Source organism: Apis cerana, linkage group LG10 (genome assembly GCF_029169275.1).
Source record: "Apis cerana isolate GH-2021 linkage group LG10, AcerK_1.0, whole genome shotgun sequence".
Taxonomy (NCBI): Eukaryota; Metazoa; Arthropoda; class Insecta; order Hymenoptera; family Apidae; genus Apis; species Apis cerana.
In genome coordinates, this window is record NC_083861.1 from 10,611,865 (window position 1) to 10,631,674 (window position 19,810).

At 27.3% G+C, this 19,810-nt stretch overlaps 1 protein-coding gene and 3 long non-coding RNA genes across 13 annotated transcripts in view; 3 read left to right on the forward strand and 1 right to left on the reverse strand.

The window, feature by feature from the left end:
• The window catches only part of LOC108003048 (uncharacterized), a 98,734-nt gene that overhangs the window by 12,576 nt on the left and 66,348 nt on the right, over positions 1-19,810 (reverse strand). For 6 of the 7 annotated variants that reach the window (XR_009831413.1, XR_009831412.1, XR_003698861.2 and 3 more), the window contains exons 1-3: positions 7,126-7,267; positions 5,653-5,793; positions 3,407-4,144 (exon numbers count right to left, since the gene is read on the reverse strand). This is a non-coding gene — a long non-coding RNA (uncharacterized LOC108003048). Of the gene's footprint in view, positions 1-3,406; positions 4,145-5,652; positions 5,794-7,125; positions 7,268-19,810 lie in introns of those variants that run through there. The other variant, XR_009831415.1, reaches the window with a different exon arrangement.
• Positions 1-19,810, forward strand: part of LOC108002989 (lachesin-like) — an 86,941-nt gene that overhangs the window by 10,059 nt on the left and 57,072 nt on the right. The window lies entirely within an intron of this gene.
• On the forward strand, positions 7,956-10,112 carry LOC133666780 (uncharacterized). Its single transcript, XR_009831425.1, has 3 exons — positions 7,956-8,619; positions 8,915-9,057; positions 9,267-10,112. It is a non-coding gene; the product is annotated as an uncharacterized LOC133666780 (long non-coding RNA).
• LOC108003049 (uncharacterized) lies at positions 10,164-15,837 on the forward strand. Its single transcript, XR_001766960.3, has 3 exons — positions 10,164-11,929; positions 12,088-12,851; positions 13,444-15,837. It is a non-coding gene; the product is annotated as an uncharacterized LOC108003049 (long non-coding RNA).

The window sequence follows — 19,810 nt, forward strand, 5'->3', positions numbered from 1 at the left end:
AAGATAGATGGACAGAGAGAGAGAGAGAGAGAGAGAGAGAGAGAGAGAGAGAGAGAGAGAGAGAGAGAGAGAGAGGATAGAAGGGAAAAAATATGATCGATCGTGAAACGGAGGTCCACACTGTGCTTGGAACGACGAAAATAAATTTGGCAAACGATCCATTTCCCTCGAGGTAGCTGGAAATTCATATCGACGCGGTTTCGCGTTTTCTTAGCTGCGAAATTCCACGATTTTTTTTCCTTTCGTTCTTTGCTAATTTACCAGCCACACATTGAAGTGATATATCACACGATTGTAATATAAAAGTTTGATTTAACCTGACATTGATTGTAATTTGAATTAATGATAGTGAATTTGTGATTGAGCTCTTTTATTAAAATTATTTTTAATTAGAATAGATATTTGTTAGAATTGGAAATATTTTTCATAAAAATCTCAAGGTTCTTTAATTTACCATTATATTTATATAATGTTATATTATTGTAACTTCGAACTTTGTTTATAATTTAAATTATAAATTAAATTATAAAAGTAATTTAAATTATAAAAATTATTAAAATTGTTAATATTTTGATAATAATATTTATTTATACAAATATGTTTATAAAATGTTTTTTCAATCTATATCTTATATAATATTTACTAATAAATATATTACCTAAAATAAAATATTCTTTTATTTTATGTAAATATCCATTTACAATAATTAGTAAATTATTTTTTATAAAGATTTTGTTTTTTAATTCAACAAATTGTATTTGTACAATATATTCTAATAATAATATTATTATAATTTAAAAATTTGACTTTTATATTTGGAACATTGTATAAAATGTGTGATATTATAATTAGATTGCATTCCTTTTTTTTTTAATATAATCAAAAAAAAGCTTAAAAATTTATTTTATTCCACATATTCCATATATACATCCACACACACACACACACACATACACAAATTTATATACATTTAGTAATTATAATTTAATAATAATAAAATAAATATTGTAATTAGGCTCTTTTATTAAAAATCTTCATTTTTACTGTAACTATTTATTATTGTGAACAATTAGTAGAAATATTTTTCAAATTGTATCAATTATATTTCTATATTTTTCCATTATTTTCTTTTATTTAACTTTTCAATTGTCTTTTAGAAAATTTATTATGTAAACTATATAACTACAAATTCATTTATATAAAATTTTATAAAATTGATTAATGTAACACATACTGTCAAACATATACTATTACAATATTTGATTCATAAAAAACTGCATTGCAATTTAAATTTTCTAAATCAAGAGCAACATATAGTGTTTAGTCAATTTATAGCTTATCCAGCTAAAATACTTGCTAATGAGAAGAAACTTCTCATTACTGTATCGCTGTATATACGCGTAATATAAACTGTATATGGTTTAATTAGATATCAAAGATCAAATAGTTAATAAAGATAACGTTTCACATGAACATATGTAAGCAAAATCAATGGATACAAGTATTATGATGTATCTGACAAAACATAAATAAATGGAATCTAATTTTCAATTTTGCAATTTTATATTTGTTGAAATTCGAAAATTTGACAATAATATCAATGAATTTGGTACAAATATTTAGCACTAGAACAAAAAAATTACAATTTTAAAAGATAAAGTTTCGAAAAGTATACTGCTAAGTAAATTAAATTGTAGCAGTACCAATGAACAGTCATTTGTTTAACTTCGCTTAGAAAATCTATAATAATAATAATATAATAATATAATAATATAATAAAATAATATAATAACTTCGCTTAGAATCTATTCTTATATTTATTAATTTTAATTCTAACTTTATCGTTCAAAAATAAATTTCTTTTAAAATAAAAAACAAATTATTTTTTTCTTTAAAAATCCATTAATATTTAAATAATTTAGAAAAATTAAACTCAGTTATTTTTTTCTTTGAAATATCTATTAAAATTTAAATAACTTGAAAAAATTAAACCGCTCAATTATTTCAAAATAAAAAAAAGGATTATTTTCTTTGAAACATCTATTAAAATTTAAATAACTTGGAAAAATTAAACTATCTAAATTCAAAAATTTCTCTCAAAGTAAAAAAAAGAAAATTATTTTTTTTTTTGGAATATTTATTAAAATTTAAATGAGTTGGAAAAATCAAACTATCCAATTTTGAAAAGATTTCGGAATTTTTGTCGTCGACCTAATAAAGGAAAACTTTGGTAACCTGAAAATTTCGATTCTTTTTCCAACTTTGAAGATTTGCAAGAAACGAAGTAATCTCATTTCTACGTGCATACATATGTTAACCTCAAAAATCGAAAATGCGTTTCAATGCGCTTCGATCGAAAAAAAGAATCGTGAGCAGAAATGCAACGTAGTGTCATAGAAATGATGTTATTGCATCTTTTGAAAAGTCACGATGCATTCTGACCTATTAAAAATTGCCGTGATGCGAGATTCGTGTCGTGGTTGTTAAAGAAAATGACTACGATGCGTTGTGGAAATATAACAGCATTATTTTACAGCTTTTACAGCTACAAGATACGATACAAGACAAATTTTTGTCAATTCTCAAGAAACATGTCGACAGATAAGATTATTAATCATAAATAGGTCATAAATAAACTAACAATAAAATTTATTTATTACCACGAAGCTATTTTTATTATTATATTTCAAGCTACTTTTATTATTTAGTTAATCTGATTTAACCTAATTTAATACAGAAACCATTTAATATTTATCTATAATTTTATCAGAGAATTTATCAATTTTAGCTACTCATAAATTCTAAATTAATGATTTTAATAACATAAATGAATATAAATACTTTCTTATAGAAAATATAGAAATGTATCAACTAATATATTAAATTGCATAATTATATTTAACAAATGATTTTTATATATTTTTTATATATGCATATAAAAAAAACTTATTTATATCATATTATCATAATTTTTGTTTAAAACATTTTCAGTCTTTTAATATAATATAATTAAAATATTATACAATAATACTAACAGTATGAGAGTATATAAGAACATCATCACAAGATATTCAAATGAGCCAATTTAAATGAATTATATAATTACTATTTAACCTCTTCAGAGACACTGATAACACATATGTATACATTTAATTTTTCTTTGAATTAATATCTGTAGAAAAACTTAATGCAGAATATTTTAATAATAATAAAAAACTTGAAAACACTGAAAAAATTTTTTTAAATTTGACAATTACTTTCGTAATAAGTATTATAATTTGCGTCTTTAATATTTTACAGATCCCTGAAGAGGTTAACTTTTCAGAAATCAAATGATTACTTTCAATGAAATTAATCATTTTAATATCTATAGTAAAAAAAATTCTTTATTTTTAGGTATACTTACAGATTAATCTCCCATAGTTTGAAGAAGCATTAAAATCTACAATATATCATATGAATTCGATATAATGTGAAATGTTCTATCGATAATATGTTACGATAAGTACAGTTAATACGATGTTATATAGTTTTTCGAACTTCGATGAGATTAATAAGAGATTGATAACCAGATACGAGGTCACGTTATACGCTAATTTATCCTTAATTTAGCAAGTTCATTCACTATTACGAGAAACTTTTGATTAATTGCGAAAGTAACCGATGCATACTATAGCATCAGACATTACATTCATCTATCTAAACTCTGTTGATCGAATACTTGACCATCTATGGAAACGGAATATACACATTACATACTATAAACTATATGATAAAAATAACTGAAAAAATTATATATATAATTATAAAAAAATATTTATGTAATTTTTCAAAAAAATTAAATAAAATTTATTTAGTGATATTATTGATATTATAATGATTAAAAATTTAAATAATATTTTAAAATTTGAACATCGGCTTGAACTTTTTAATTAATTATAGTTGAGAATAATATTTCTGTTCGATTTAACAAATGGAGTGCTTCGAGTAAATGAAGATAAATCGAATTGTGTGAATTGTACGATCCTCCTTGATACTAAACATTGGCAAAATAAATTAAGTTTAATATCCAGTATACCAGAGTGCTGCACAGTGAAGTAAGAGGTATGCATTCTAGGTAAATGCAATCTCCTTAATGTAATAGCTGAAAAAAACATGAAATAATATAAAATTTTTCTAAACTCGCAGAATTTTTTTTTAAATTTATTTAGAAAATATTAATTATGAATGAGAATCGTAGAGAGAAATATGATAGAAAAATATGGTTTTGATCTTTTGGATTTGAATATTAAAAAGAGGTTAAGTTTATTGATGTTATACTATTTTAGAATATATAGCTAAAATTATTTTCAACAATTGCAAAATGTAAAAAACAATTTCTTTAGATAATTAAATGAAAATCATAATTAAGAAAAAATATGGTGAGTCAAATTTTTATCTTTATGATATTAAAAAAGTTAAGTTTATTGATGATATACTAGTTTATGATATGACTGAAATTATTTTCAATAACCAAACAAAATAAAAAATGTTAAGGAAAACTAATAAATTCCATGACTTTAATATAATGGGAAGGTAGTCGTTAAATTTTCATGATCAAAAATTTGATTATACTGGTATCATATCCAGGTGCGGGTAAAGAATATAGAAGAATAATAGAGTGGACAAAAGTAATTACATGTTCGACGATAAACATACAAATAACATTTTATTTTAACAGAAGTTATTATAATTAAACTTTATACGAGTGTTCAATTTTCTTTGGATCAATAATGTCAACGTGGAGAGCAATAAAATTAAAAACAATTATTGCTACCTTCAATGTAACGATACGTAGCACTCGTTATTTTATATGTAACTTTATTCCCTATTTTCAATTGTAATCATAATATGAATAGGAAAAAACATATTTAAATTTTTTTTTCGTTATATATATTTTTGAAAAAATTTTTTTATCATGATCTATTTTATCTTATTATGAAAGAAAAAAAAAATGAATAGATATTCATATTTGATTTTCGATATTCCTTTTGTAATTTTTCAATTCTTGATATTTAAATTACACGAAAATAAAAATATAAATATAACTATGTCACAGAATTCGCTTATTCAACGATTTGAATTTTATCTACGTATATCTAGATTTTATATATAAAATACAGACGTTTATTGCTCCTGCGATATTTTAAAAATTGTTCAAACTTGTTCAAATCATTTTCCCTTCGGTGTATTAAAATTTCCCATTGGTCGGAAAAAGGGAGGGGAAAAAAAAAAAAAAAAAGAAATGACTGTGCACTTATTCATTCTGTCAATCAAAGTGCCTCTTTGATCTCGATCGCAATTTTTCGCTTTTGAAACACGACGGAAGTGAACAAACAGCGATAACCGTGATTGCATAGATTTTCGTTTTGAAGCACTTGCAGTTTTGCTATGGTAAAAAATAAAAAAAAAAAGAAAGAAGAAATATATATTTGGAATGAGATAGGAAAAAAATAAGAGATGAACGAAGAAAGAAAGAAAAAAAATTGGTTCGAGTCTGTTTCGCGCATCGTACAATTTTCTGGTTCGATGTGAGGTCGAACGTGATGTTTCGCCCGAGGTGTTCTCTCCTTTTTTTTATCTCTCTTCTCTCCTTTCCTCTCGTTCAGTTACCTTTTCACGTTTCCTTTCCTTTTCGTTCTTTTCTTCTATATTCCTGTCGTCAGGCATGGTCGTCTGTCGTCCTCCTTCCGCGATTCACAGCCATCGGCATTGTCGCAATTGCAGTACTGACTGATTTAGGTTATGTCGTCTCTGAAATTTTAGGAAGATTACGCGCAGAGTTGCGTCAGGCGTACCAACGTCGGCTATCACAGATTTATTAGAATGTTGGTAACAAATGTTGGTAATCGCGGAACCAATTTCAAGAATTTCTATTGTAAAGATGGATATAATACATTCAAGAGTAAAATTATTGAGAATATTTTTTTGTAAATAGACACTGTGTTATTTTTACTGTGAAAGTAAAAATTAGTGTCCATTTATAAAAAATATCTTCAAAAATAATAATTTTTTAATAATTTAATAATTTTAATAATTTTACTCTCACATGCAATATCCTAAGAGTGCGAATATATTTGAAAGTAAAACTTTTGAGAATTTGTTTTCCATAATATTTTTTTTTTTTTACAAATGAATAACTATGTTGAGAATAACTATTCAAAAATAATTTTCACTTTGAACATCATGTCTACTTATGAAAAAATATTCAATACAACTCTTAAAACTTGTTTAAAACTTTTCGAAAATAATTTTTTACGAGTAAACATTGTATAAAACTATAAGAATTTTTCATTATAGTAAATAATTACTTTTTTAAAATCTTACTTTCGAATTCATATTTTTCATTTTTGAATAAAAATTTTCTGTTGTCACGTTTACAATTTTAACCACCGGTGTTACCGAAATTCATCTCGTTCAAAGCGACGTTTATGAATTTACAGCAGCCATTGGTTTTGTGCGACTAATTTTCACCTTTACCGTGATTGATTGTCGGCCTGTGCTACTATTGTGGAACGATTAAAATTGTTCGAATGCATTTTATAAATTACTCTACCATTTGTGAAAATTCGGATATTTTGGTCGATTTGAATTTTCTCAAAATATAATTAATTTTCTAATAACAATTTAAAAATTAGCAATAACGTAATATATTACAATATTTCTATATTTGTATACGTATCATTAACTCCAATATTAAAAAATTATAATGTTTAAATAATAAAAATTATAATGTTAAATCATAACGTTTAATGTAATGATTAAAACGAATTATTATGAATTATATTTTATTAAATACGCGCATAAAGAAAATCATCAAATAAATAAACATCGTACTAATGCGAAAATTACAATATTTAACTGCAAATGATCAAAACCGAATTATTATAATAAACATATGCAAATAAATTATTTAATAAATATGTAAAATTATATAAACATCACACTATCTCTAACATGAACATTACAAATCAGAACAATCAATTATAAATGATTAGAACCGAATTATTATCTACTAAATATATTAAATATTTTAATTCTAAATAACAAATTAAATATACAGTTGCACAAACGAAATCTACATACATATTCGTAAACTACATATTGCTCCTCTTTTCGATCTACTTGTGGAATTTCATTTGAATATCGATCACTGGTCGAGAGAAGGTTAGTAGCATCACACGAGATGTTCCTTCTATCGGGAGAAACAGAAAATCCAGGTCAGTTTAAAATACTGCTCTCCGATTCGCAATTTCATCGACTTTATCCATCCTCTTAGCACTCTGTATCATGTTAAATTATAACTGAACTTCGAATAGGAAACTAAGGTAGAAAAGTTGACTATGTCAAAATTAGTTTCGCTTCTTCTTTTCTTTTCGTGCTTTAGCGCTAGGTGGCGCTTAGATGAATGCTTGCGTTTATTATACGTATACGTGCAGAAGGTATAATGGACATCTCTATCCTTCTTTTCTGAGGTGAATAGAAGATAATGTTGCCACGAAAATACGAAGAGATTTCGTGGTGGCGACGTTTAGTCACATGCACGTGTTGCGCGGGAATGGATGTTTACGTGTGCAAAAAAACGTGGAGGGAAAAGAGCGTGAAATGTTGAGAGAGAATGGATGGCTACAAAAATTTAATGAAGGAGAAAGAAGCAAGACAAGTGTAGATAGAACATGGAAATATTGAAAACAGTAGAGTAAAATTTAAAAAGAAATAAGAATTAATTTAAAAAAATGTAACGACTATAATAATAAAATAAAATAAAATAAAAATAAACATAAATAAAATTAAAATGATTTAAAATTTGAAAAAGCAACATTGAGAGAATTGAAATGCAAATGGATTCAAATTATATATTAACAGATTAATCATATAAATTATAATATTTGCAAAGAAAGACTACACCTATACCACATTACAAGCATGCACACTTAAAATAATCGTATAAAATAACCTTAAATATATAAACGGACAAAAATCTAACTTGGATTTAATAAATTTTTCGCGACATATGTATAGGTTAGTATATAATTCTCGAAAAACTTTAGTTTCATCAACGAATATGTTGAAAGGAAAAAATAAACACGAATGCAATAAAAAATTAATTGATGAAGGAAATGAAAAAAAAGAGCAAGAATCAAAAATCTTTCTGAAAAAAGGATTATTCGGAGGATTTCTCAATTATCAGAGTGGAATGTGTGATGAATTGAGGGAACAGTGAGACAAGACGAAAGTAGAGGGAGTGACAAGCAACCCAACGGGATTTTAAGCTCAAGACGTCACGGGAGTTTAGCGAAACGGTTAAAGGAGCGAGTTAACGAGAAGTCCCTTTGTCCCAGAGGATAACCTTCCTCTCCATTAAATGGTCCGCGTGATAAAGTCCCTTATGTATCAACGAATCCCTTAAGAACAAATTAGAGGAATCCTATTTTCGATCTAATTTTCTACTATACTAATTGTAAGAGTATAATATCATATCTGTAACTGTGAAAAACAAAATGATATTCTCGAAAGAATTTGGACTACTTTTTTTTTACATCGAATCTTCTGCCAATTATTAATGGATCAGTGAATCAGGTAAATAATAATTCTTGCATACATTTTGGTAATCCATATTTTAAATTAAATATTTGCTTAATCATTCTACATTATCTACATTACCTATTTATTACTAATTCTACATTATCTACATTACTTGTTTACTATTAATTCTACATTATCTACATTATTTATTTTATATTCTAGATTTATCTATATTAAATAAAAAATCAAATATTAATTTTATCAATTTGCATGGATAAATTAGATTTATCTAATAATTCTAATCTAAATTAGGATTTCCAAACTTCTGATTGATAATTTACTTTTTCAGTTTTTCAATTTTTCATTAGTTCTTTGAAAATATGCATCACGACTAAATTTCATCGAAAATAGGAAACGTCGAATTAGCGTACATTCAGAATATATCGTGGAAAGCTTTTCGTGACCTTAACGCAAGCGGAAATCAAAAAAAAGGTGAGTGATACGTGGACGTAAAAAATGATCAGACAAGTTAATGAATTTTTTCTCCATGTTAGATCCTCGAAAAGCTTCGTTAATTAAACGGGCTTCGAAATATCGACATCTTTGACTACTTAAAGTCGAATTTTTATATCTCATTCGATCTTGTTTCGATATGAAGAAAAAAAAATTAATATTTAAGTAAAAATTTTAAATCCTTTTAGGCAAACTAAACTTTTCAGAAGATTATGAGAAAGTTCAGGGACACTTACTTAAATGATTTCTCTACTACATTATACAATCATTCGTTAAGTCCAACGTTTGAAACTTGGTAATAAAAAGTAAAAATTCGGAGGAAAGAGGTTCGAGAATAAAATTTCGTTTAAGCCGCCGACAACCAAGTTTCTCTGCGAACAGTTAACTACTTGCTGTTATTCGTTCGCAAACTTTAAAAATTTTCTTAACAATAAAAAATTAGAAAATAATCCGAAAATATTCGCCGTATTTTAAATAAAATTTCTAAATTTCTAATTACGATTATATAATTTCTTATGTCACAAAATTTCTTTATATTTTTTATAAAAATCTTAAAACTTTAAAACTACAATTAGGTAGAAAATAATACAACATTTAAAAATTTACAAATAAAATTTAATATCAAAAATAATTTTACATCATAAAATTTTCTTATGAAAAATTCTCATCCATCTGCCATCCATGACACGCAATAATTTTCTATCAGATAAAAATAAATCATTTTCACGACAACTATTTTTCTATTACCTTAATTCGTTTTAAAATCAAAAATTAAATCGGAAATAACGCAACATCTATAAGTGCCAAAATATGAATATTTTAATGTGAAAAATTTTCTACGTCAAAAATTAAAATTTTTCAACTTTTTCAACAAAAATCCTCACACTTACGTATATTATAAAATTAAATAAAAAATAACGCATAACATTTACAAATACAATATTCATTATCAAAAAACTTCGAAATTTCTTATATCATAAAATTTTCTCGCGCTTGGTCATCATCCATCAAAAACGACAATTTCCACCAAATCGAGCAAAAATTCTCATCCATCTGCCATCCATGACACGCAATAATTTTCTATCAGATAAAAATAGATTATCTTCGTGACCATTCATATTCGTATATCGATAACACTTTATATCCGAATCTCGAGGATGAAATAGCGGTGGCGACATCTTTCGATTTTTCAATTTCTCGAACGTTGACGGAAAACGTAACGGAGAATACGACGACGTTTCATCGTATTCCTCGAAAATAGCGTAATCTGTTTAAAAAGTCGAATGTCCCTGATTTACACGCTCGTTGCCGTATAAGAGGGGCGGAGTGGAGAGGGTCACGGAAGCGCGAAGGAAAGATTTGCGACTAGGGAAACTTTTCCGTAGGGAAGATTAAGGTGGTGGCATCCACTCCTCCATATCTTTAAGTTCACTCGTCGCTTCCGCCCTTTACGGCGTCTTAAAAAGCCACTTTCGTGATACTCCCTCCGTGCGAACCCGGTAAAACTTTCTGATTAAACTTTTACCCGGGAATTCGAAATTAATTACCGTGGCGCTAACTTATTTTTACCGTAATTAAATGCAACGAATGTGAAAAGAGGGAAGGGGGAAAAGAAGGGAAAAAAAACGATGTCATCGAAAAAGTGCGAAGTACGGGGATATCTATCAGGAAATCATGGTGCACGGTCGATAAGTTAGCGACTCTTGATTTAAAAATGTAAATTGAAAAATTTTAAGAGATAAAATTTTTTCATATAGGGTCCCAATTTTTTGGAAAGGTTATATTTGAAAATTAGGTGATATATAATGTAGATACTTATTTAGTTAATTGTTATAGTATAAAATAATTGAATGGAACGAAAAAGTGGAAAATATTTAGGAAATCTTGGTACACATTTTGGTAACATAAGTCGAAAAATTTTAGAAGAAAATTTTTTCATACAGTATCCTGTTTTTAGGGGAAAATTATATTTTAAGATTCGTGGAATATTAAAAATTGTTATGGTATAATGTGAAAGAGAAAAAGGTAATATCGAAAAAAATATAAAACGTAGGATATCGAGAAAATTGCGGTACACGGTTGATGATTCTTGATTTAAAAATGCAAATATGAAAATCGAAAAATTTTAGGGGATAAAATTTTTTCGTATAGGATCCCGTTTTTTTGGAGGGGAAAATTATATTTGAAGATTGGTGGAATATAGATGCACTCACTTACTCAATTGCTATGACATAAAATAATTAAGTGCAACGAATGTGAAAGAGAAAAAAAATAGTATTATCAAAAGTGTAAAGTGCAGGCTATCTGCAAAATTGTGAAAAAAAAATGACTCTCGATAAAAAAAACTTATTTTTAGCACAATTAAATGCGATATAAAAAAAAAAAGAAAAAAAAACAATCTGAAAAATTGGTGGAACTAAGAAAGCAGAGGACTCTTATAATTAAAAAATATAATTTAAAAAAATAAAAAAGCATAAAATACAGAAAAATATCTTTGAAATTGTGATAAAATAAAAAAAATAAATAATCGTTGATTAAAAAAATAAATCGAAAATAAAATAGAAAAAAATGTATTCACAAAGAGTTTGACGTACTATTGCTCTAGATACAATTGGAGGATAACGTTTTATTCGTGACACGTGACTCTAGCAACTGTATATGTAGATACCGATAGCACGCTCTTCTCCAGTATTTCAGATTGATTAACAGCGGTAAAAGAGTAAAACGAACGGAAAAATTCAGGAAACCTATGTATAAACAATTATAGCCAAGTGTCGTTGATTGATTCGAGTACTTTAAAAAGATTAATAATCACAAATACTTCATGTTGTGGAAATTGTTTTCTTTTCGTGTAAGAATCTAGAACTATTTACGTAGAACGATTATTTTGTTATTTTGGCTTATCGTTCATATCAAATTAAATAGGGATATATTATTTTACATGTAAACTGTAAGATATTTCTATTTATTTTTCTACGAAATAATTATTAATTTTTTCGTCAAAAATAGGTCAATCATGTTCTAACAAGTTCGATATGCATGCATATTATATTAAATATATATGCAGGAACGAATATATGGATAGCATTCCACAAACATTTGTATAGTTATATATATATATATATATAAATGTTATATAAAACGCTTTGCAATCGTCAAACAAAAAGCAAAAGCATGTAGCAAAAATATGTGCCATAAAATTTGCATTAAAAAAAAGAGAGAGAGAGAGAGAAAAAATATGCACGCACTTTGAAAGAACGCAATTTAATCCTGTATATCGAGAAAATAACGAAAAGATCGACGAACGATAAATTTCGATTATTTTTATTTTTTCAGGAAATTAAATATTTTTATATTTTGAATTCATATTTCGAAATATATCTACATTTATCGAATTTTGAAATTTGCAATTTTAAAAAATTCAAATGTAAGAATATGTAGATATCTATATATAAGATGTTAAAAAAAATCGTGGCACGAATGAAAAAAAGATTATTCCAGACTTAAAAGTGAATGGAAACATGTCAAATCTATTCGTACGCTAATCGAAATGCCGTGAAAATGGCCAGTTTGTAATTGGGTTTGGTATCACGCAATCCGGCTCAACCGTTTCATCTATTGACAATAAATCTGATAGGAATAAAAAGAAATTGTAACTCCGGCTGGATTCGCTTTCGATTTGTTTGAGGATCCTCTTCGATGAGATCATTGAGTTCATTCGCTGGTATAACTAAGTACTTATATCACTGACCATGTACGTCTGCTCCAATTCGGTAAGTCTATACACACTAAAGAACATAACAGAGTTATCAGAACGACCATAAGCTCTATTAATAGTTTTGTAAGCCTAGTAGCGCTTAAATTATGCATCATGCATGGACGTGGCTTAAGAAATCTTATTATAAGTTATAATAAACCTAAATTTTTAAAGATTAATCGATAATTTGATTTAATCCATTAGATTCTTGATGAAAAAATTTACTGCGAGAATTTTAATCTAACTTTTTTCGAATATGTTCTGAAACATACATATTTGCGATTCCAAGCTTTCGGTCGGTAGTACAGTTCACTTTGCAAGCAATATTATTTAACCTCAAATAAATCGTCTTTTCATTCATTTCAATTTTTATTTCCTTTCTGTCAATTAACGATTTCACGTTACGTTTATTCGCTGAAATTCAATTTAGACAATGAACATACAATTTTCTTGTACTTTTATTCACATAAATCGGTAAACGAATATCGCACATATACTTTCATCATGTTACAAAGCGTATTTTCGAATTTTTTTTTTTTTGTTTTTTTTTTTTACGAACATACAGAACGAGTGTATGAATAGATCACTGTACACCCATTTTTTTTTAGGTACGCAGGAAGCGCGAATGATTTAGTGGAGCCTATATTAGTAGACACTTGACAGAGTCTAGTGGAAAAGCTTAATGGCTCTCGTGATCGGAAGGGAAGCAGTGAGAGGAGGCGAAAAAAAGGAAACCGCTTTACCGATGTTGCATCACGCCACGATTTTTATCGAGTGCCTCGTTTTACGAGTGCTATTTCGAGTGCTCGTTCGGTGACGACGTGGAGAAAAGAAAAGTGCGCGAAAGATATGGAGAAGAGAAAGAGAAGCGACAAGCAAATAAATTTCTTGGATATTAGATTCGAACCGAATATAAAAACAGTCGTTCATCGCGAATATTAAAAGATATTACTACCATTCTCGATAACATTGTAGATGTGTAACATTTGTTCAATTCGTATGACCAATAACGATCGTATTCACAGTGAACTGTTATCTCTGTAGTACGTTTAATTTATCTGGAAATCTATCGTATCGTAATTTTATTATTGAAATGCTTTTTTTCTCCTAATTTTTTTTTCTATTCTTTTAAGTATGAAATATAGAAAAGAGAACAGATTACTCGACTACTATAAAAGTAAGGTTATAATTCAAGAAAAGTTGAGAAATACAGTACTAAGTAATTATGTACTTTGTCCTTTAACAATATCCTTGATGTACGCGTTAATTAATATGATAATATAATACTATAGTAATAACAGTATTAGCATGTCGACTAAGTACATTGCAGATTCTATGCAAATTAGTATCTTTATGAGTGCAGGAAAGAAATGGAACCTAGATAGAGATTTGTTTCATTCTTGAAATATTATACCACAGTACTTTACTTTCAGTATATTTTTGCATCATTATATGCACATTTCATACATATATAAATTTCTCATAAATGCACATATACCTAACATAATACTTAATCTACTTATAAGTAGCTTCCCCTTAAACATAATGAAATAACTTGCGGCTGACCTACTATACTTGCCACTAGAGGGACTTCGCACACCGTAACACAATTCTCTTAGCTGTCCTTTTCCTACAAATATCTGACCTAACCTTTATTACTAGAACTTAGTAACATATAGTTTTCTTATGTACATCATCTTTTCTTTCTTTTAAATCTTCATCGCTATCTTATTATTTGAAGAGTTATATGATATAATAATTATTTATTTTAAAAGTTATATTCTGTTTCTAATTTAAGTTATATGGAACCAAGTGTGAGATTTCTCAAAGTCACTCTGAAAATTTAAACTGGAATTAGCAGTAGCGGTATATGAGAATGTTACAGGTATATATACTTATGTGTTACTGCAGTTGAAATTCCCTGAACTTTCTAGTATATGTAGCAATAACTACTTATAATGTTATGTCCCTGTTTCAATCTTCAGTAACTAAAACATAATGCTAACTAACTGTCGTTATTATTAACAATCTGTTATTATTATTATTATTATTATTAATATTATTATTATGATTAGTGCATTTTTTATAAAAAAAAATTCATTACTTAAAATAAAAGTTAAAATACTAGAATAAAATTCTTTATTAAAAAAAAACTTTTTCTTCAATATATCCAATAAATATCAATAATAAATTTATACATTTTTGTGCGCTCTTCCATCTTTCTCTACCCGCAAATAGAAAACTTCGCGTGATAAATGTCAACCATGCCTCATCCAGGCTATGAGTAAATCGTACACAGTTTGCAGCCGCTACGTATAATAACTCTGAAACGAAGAGAAGTATTTCACGGAGCCTATCGTTGCATTGGAACAAATATCGTGTTTGTCCAACTTCGAGCCGAGAAATAACAAGAAGAATTTTATTTGTCCCTCGGCCTTATTTGGAACTATTGAACCGCGATATCTTTCGTGTTCGACAAGACGGGAGTGGGAGGGGAAATCGAATGGAGGGGATAAGGCATTGCGCCGCGCAAACTTTGCTAATTTCTTGAAACTCGTGAAACTTCCTTTGGTTACACGATACTCTTAATTCACTTGCCCGAGTTTAAACATTCCCTCGCATTTAGCCGCAGTACGGACGCAGTAGGAATTCAATAAACAAGTTACACGCCGCTTTCTCCTTTGATTTCGAATTTCCTTTCGATCGCGTGAATTAATTAAGGCCACAGGAAATTAATTAAGGGGGTTCGCGTCCTCTGGTCGTCTCACGCGCTATTTTAAATTGAAAACTTTGCTCCTCCAAGTTTCTCGCGCATATTACGCGTCTTACGAATGTTCTTGTTTCAAATTCATGGAAACTGTGTGACTGCTTTTATTATATGCTATCATGGATTAAATTACATTGTATTACTATGTAAAGAAAGACGTTATTTAAATAAGGTTAATATTGAATGTATTCTTTAATAGACCAGAAAATAAATATAAAAATTATATTAAAATAAATTTTTTTGATTTCATGAAGAATAATTAGAATTTTTAAAGTGAATATTTAATTTTATCTCTAATAGGAAACACGAATGAATTAATTACTGAAAAAATAATTTGAATTTACTTTAAAAAAATTTACTTGAAATCTCTTACTTTCACAATTTTGAGTTAATTTTTAAATAAATAGAAAAGTAAAAATATTTTTTTAAATTTTCAGATTAAAGTTTTCTCTTTATTTATTAAAATTTACTGTACCATTTGTTTTTACAAAAGCAGAAAACAAAAACAAAAACAAAAATTTAACATTTTTTGAATTTTCTAATCCTAATATTCAAATATATTCTATAATATGATTAAAAAAAATGATACAGCAAATTATAGAAAGAAATATTTTATAAAGGAAATTTTATAAAGGAAAGACTTCGATTTTGAAATGCCATTTTTCTTAGCCACGAGAAAAATTTTTTAATGTTTCTGACAACTGGATTTTTCAAATTTTTAACAAAGAAGTATTTTTGAAACAAAAAAATAACTGTGTAAAAGTAATAGGTTTTACACTTTAAAATATTAATAATTTTCAAGTAATTGGCTCGCTTATTATTTTAACAAACGATATTTTTTCTTTTTTTTATCGTAAATCATGTTTATGAAACATGTTGAAAAAGAAGTTGACTACAAATCAGATTTCTTACGAACGTTTTGACGTGTTAATCACACATTTTGTTCCCTTACTTTTATCGTTCGATTCGAAACGTTACCTCTAATTGCGTAGTTAGTCTTTTCGTTCGAGCCGCTCGGGGACCGAACAATCTTGAAAGTTTCTCCTAACAGTTCCCATTTCTGTGAACAATTGATAGTTTCGAAACGATTCCATGCACGTTACAGAAATGTATACAGAGATTAATTAGAAACAAATCTTTGATAAAACTTTCTCAATACTTTCAACTTAATTATTATTAAAAATAATATTCGATTCAACGATTCGATATATTATTACAAACAATGTATGTAAAATATATTTATTTCTAATTTATTCATTTATTAAAAAGAAGTGTAAATCTGCTAATAGTGATTTTAGTGTGAAAAATTATAAATATTTTTCATTATATTTCATTCGAAAGAGTATTGCTCTTTGATGATCTATAATATAAAATACTCAAATGGATTTATTCCATTGCACAATTTGACAATTGATACTTGATTCAACTAATGTAATTTATCTTTATTTATATTTGAAATTCTAAATTTCTGTTTCCTCGGAAAGATGCTAAATTAACGAAATTAACACTGTGATTAATAGGTTAATTGAACATAACCTAAATCCTATATGTTTAATCTTCGAATTTTTCATTCATTACTTAACCTAATTTAATGTAACTTAAATTCGAAGTTTTTTGCACAAAAACATATACATCATATAAAACATATATATCAATTGAATTTATCGAATACACAAAAATCTATCATCTTGCACAAAATGAAACTGTCAAATGAAGCTTTCAATTTATATTGAATTGTTGAATCGAAGATTAACATAATTTTCGATAAATTTTTCCAATAGAATTGAAAGCTTTAAAATTCCTTAACTTTACGTGAAAGTGAATCTAATAATTTGTCCACATTTATTATCATGATGTAGAAATTTGTTTCTAATTCTATTTTTTTTTTTCGAGAATAAAAAAAATTCCATCCGAAAGTATTTCGAGTGAAATCGTGTCGCCTAACCTAACTCGGGCATAGAGCAGGAAATATTTCTGACAACTTCGTTGCGCGAAAAAAGTTAGAAGCTTTCGCCGAACATGCTATTTAGTACAGCTGAAGTTATTTACGGGTTAACCTTGTATTTACCAAGCGACTAGCAATTGCAGAAACTCTTATTTTCCGCGTACCATACGAAAACTGTCCACTCCATTGCAGCTAAGCTCGTGTTACGTTGAATTTGATAAATGCACGTGAATTTAGGTCATAGGATGGAACGAAATCGCAACAATATAAATTGAATTTAATCGTTAATATTGAATAAATTCCTTTAAATTTAAGATTCTAAATATAAGTGAATAAATTGTGAAAATTTTTTACAATTTTCTATTTTTCAAAATTTAAAATTTGAACATTTACACTTATTTACGAGAAAAGTATATAATATTTTTAATGGATTTGAAAAGAAAATATTTTTAAAGATTTTTATTTTTATTTTAAAATTCTAGATGAAACAAGAATTGCAAACGCTCTTTATAATTTTTTATTATTATCTCAAAAAAAATTTATATCTCAAAAAATTTTATCAAATTCGTACAATTATTTTAATAATTACGATTACAAAAGATGTATTTAATATTCGTAATAGATTTCATCAAAGATATTAAAGTTTCATAAAAACAAAAATTTTATTAAATTTTTTTATCAGTATTTATAATAAATTCTTTAAAATTTAAATACAATTCCAAATTATAAAAATTTTTCACAATTTTCTATTATATTTTAGAAATTGAACTATTTCACAACTCTCTCAACATTTATACAACGAATATATGTTGTACGTATATCATATAATATTCTTAATGGATTTTACCAGCGAAGACATTAGCTTCATAAGTAGAGAATATTTTAAGAGCAAAGTGGAGGGAAAGAACGTGAAACTGTAAAAAAGTAGGGACGTAAGAAAAAACGGAAGAAACTGACCGGATGAGAAATGGAGTTTGGAATGAGTGAGGTAAAAGAAAAGAACAATCGACGGAAGAGAGTAATCGTTCGTTTCACCCTGTTTTACCGACTGAGCGAGGATAGTTGGTCTCAGAAACGGTTAAACGGATAAAGAAGAGCGCACGAGTGGAATGCCAGTAGAATCGCCACTTTGCGATGGTGGGAGGAGATTCTTGCACGTTCCCCAATCGGGAATAGCGACAATCCGGAACGGAACGAAACGAAAAATTCGACAGCGCGAAAATCGAGAATAACCGTGAAGGCCATAAATCAAATCGTGTTTCATATGACTCGAATGCGAGGTGACACGTACGAGCTTCGTGAGTTTTTCGCTTTTGTCCACGATCTGTGTACGCAGTTTATTCCCCATTCAGAATATTTCTGTAGCATTCGCGAATATTTTTCAGTATTATGTATCGATACAAATAAGAGGAGACGGATGTAGAATGGAATAAGAATATTTTGCTGAATATTCGAAGGAAATGGGATTATGATAAATATTGTATAAGTATATGGAATATAATGAAAAGAAAATTTGAAAGTATTGATATACGAGTATTATCATGCTTTGACGATTGCATCTGTCAAAAAATTGCTTATAGGATAAGCATGAAGTTTGTTAAACGATGAAAAATTATTTTTTACATTTTTTTTTTTTTCCTACATGCAATGGATAGAAATTTTGGAAAAATATTGTTGGATATAATATTCAAAAGAAATGAAATTATCGTAAAATTTATATAAAGTGAAATATAACGTAAAAAATATTTGGAAGTACGAATATAATTATACTTTGAAACTGTATTTGCGAAGAAATTGTTCATAGGATAATGAAGTTTGTTAAAATTAGTGAAAAATTTTTCTCTATTTGGGACATGATGCAAAGAAAATTTGGAAACAGTATACGAATATAATTACAATTGTACTTTAAAAAAATCATACCACAGGATAACCAGTAGATAAAGTTTAACCAGTATAAAATTGTCATTTTTTTTTTCTTATGTCAGATAAAAGAGATAGAATTATAATTCAACCTTCCATCTTCATATTACATTCAACCTATATCGCTTGCTACGTTACTTATTACGTTTCATTGAATTATTAAATTGTCCAAGGGAATTAATTGTGGATTTTAACTGGATGATATTTAAAATTGCATAGCTCGGCTAATATTACATTTATTTAATGGAAATAAAATCCATTATAATTTGTATTCCTTTTCCAACCGGATATCGGTGCTCTTCTACTCTATCACTTTGAGAAAATCCGATTTTTCATCAATTCT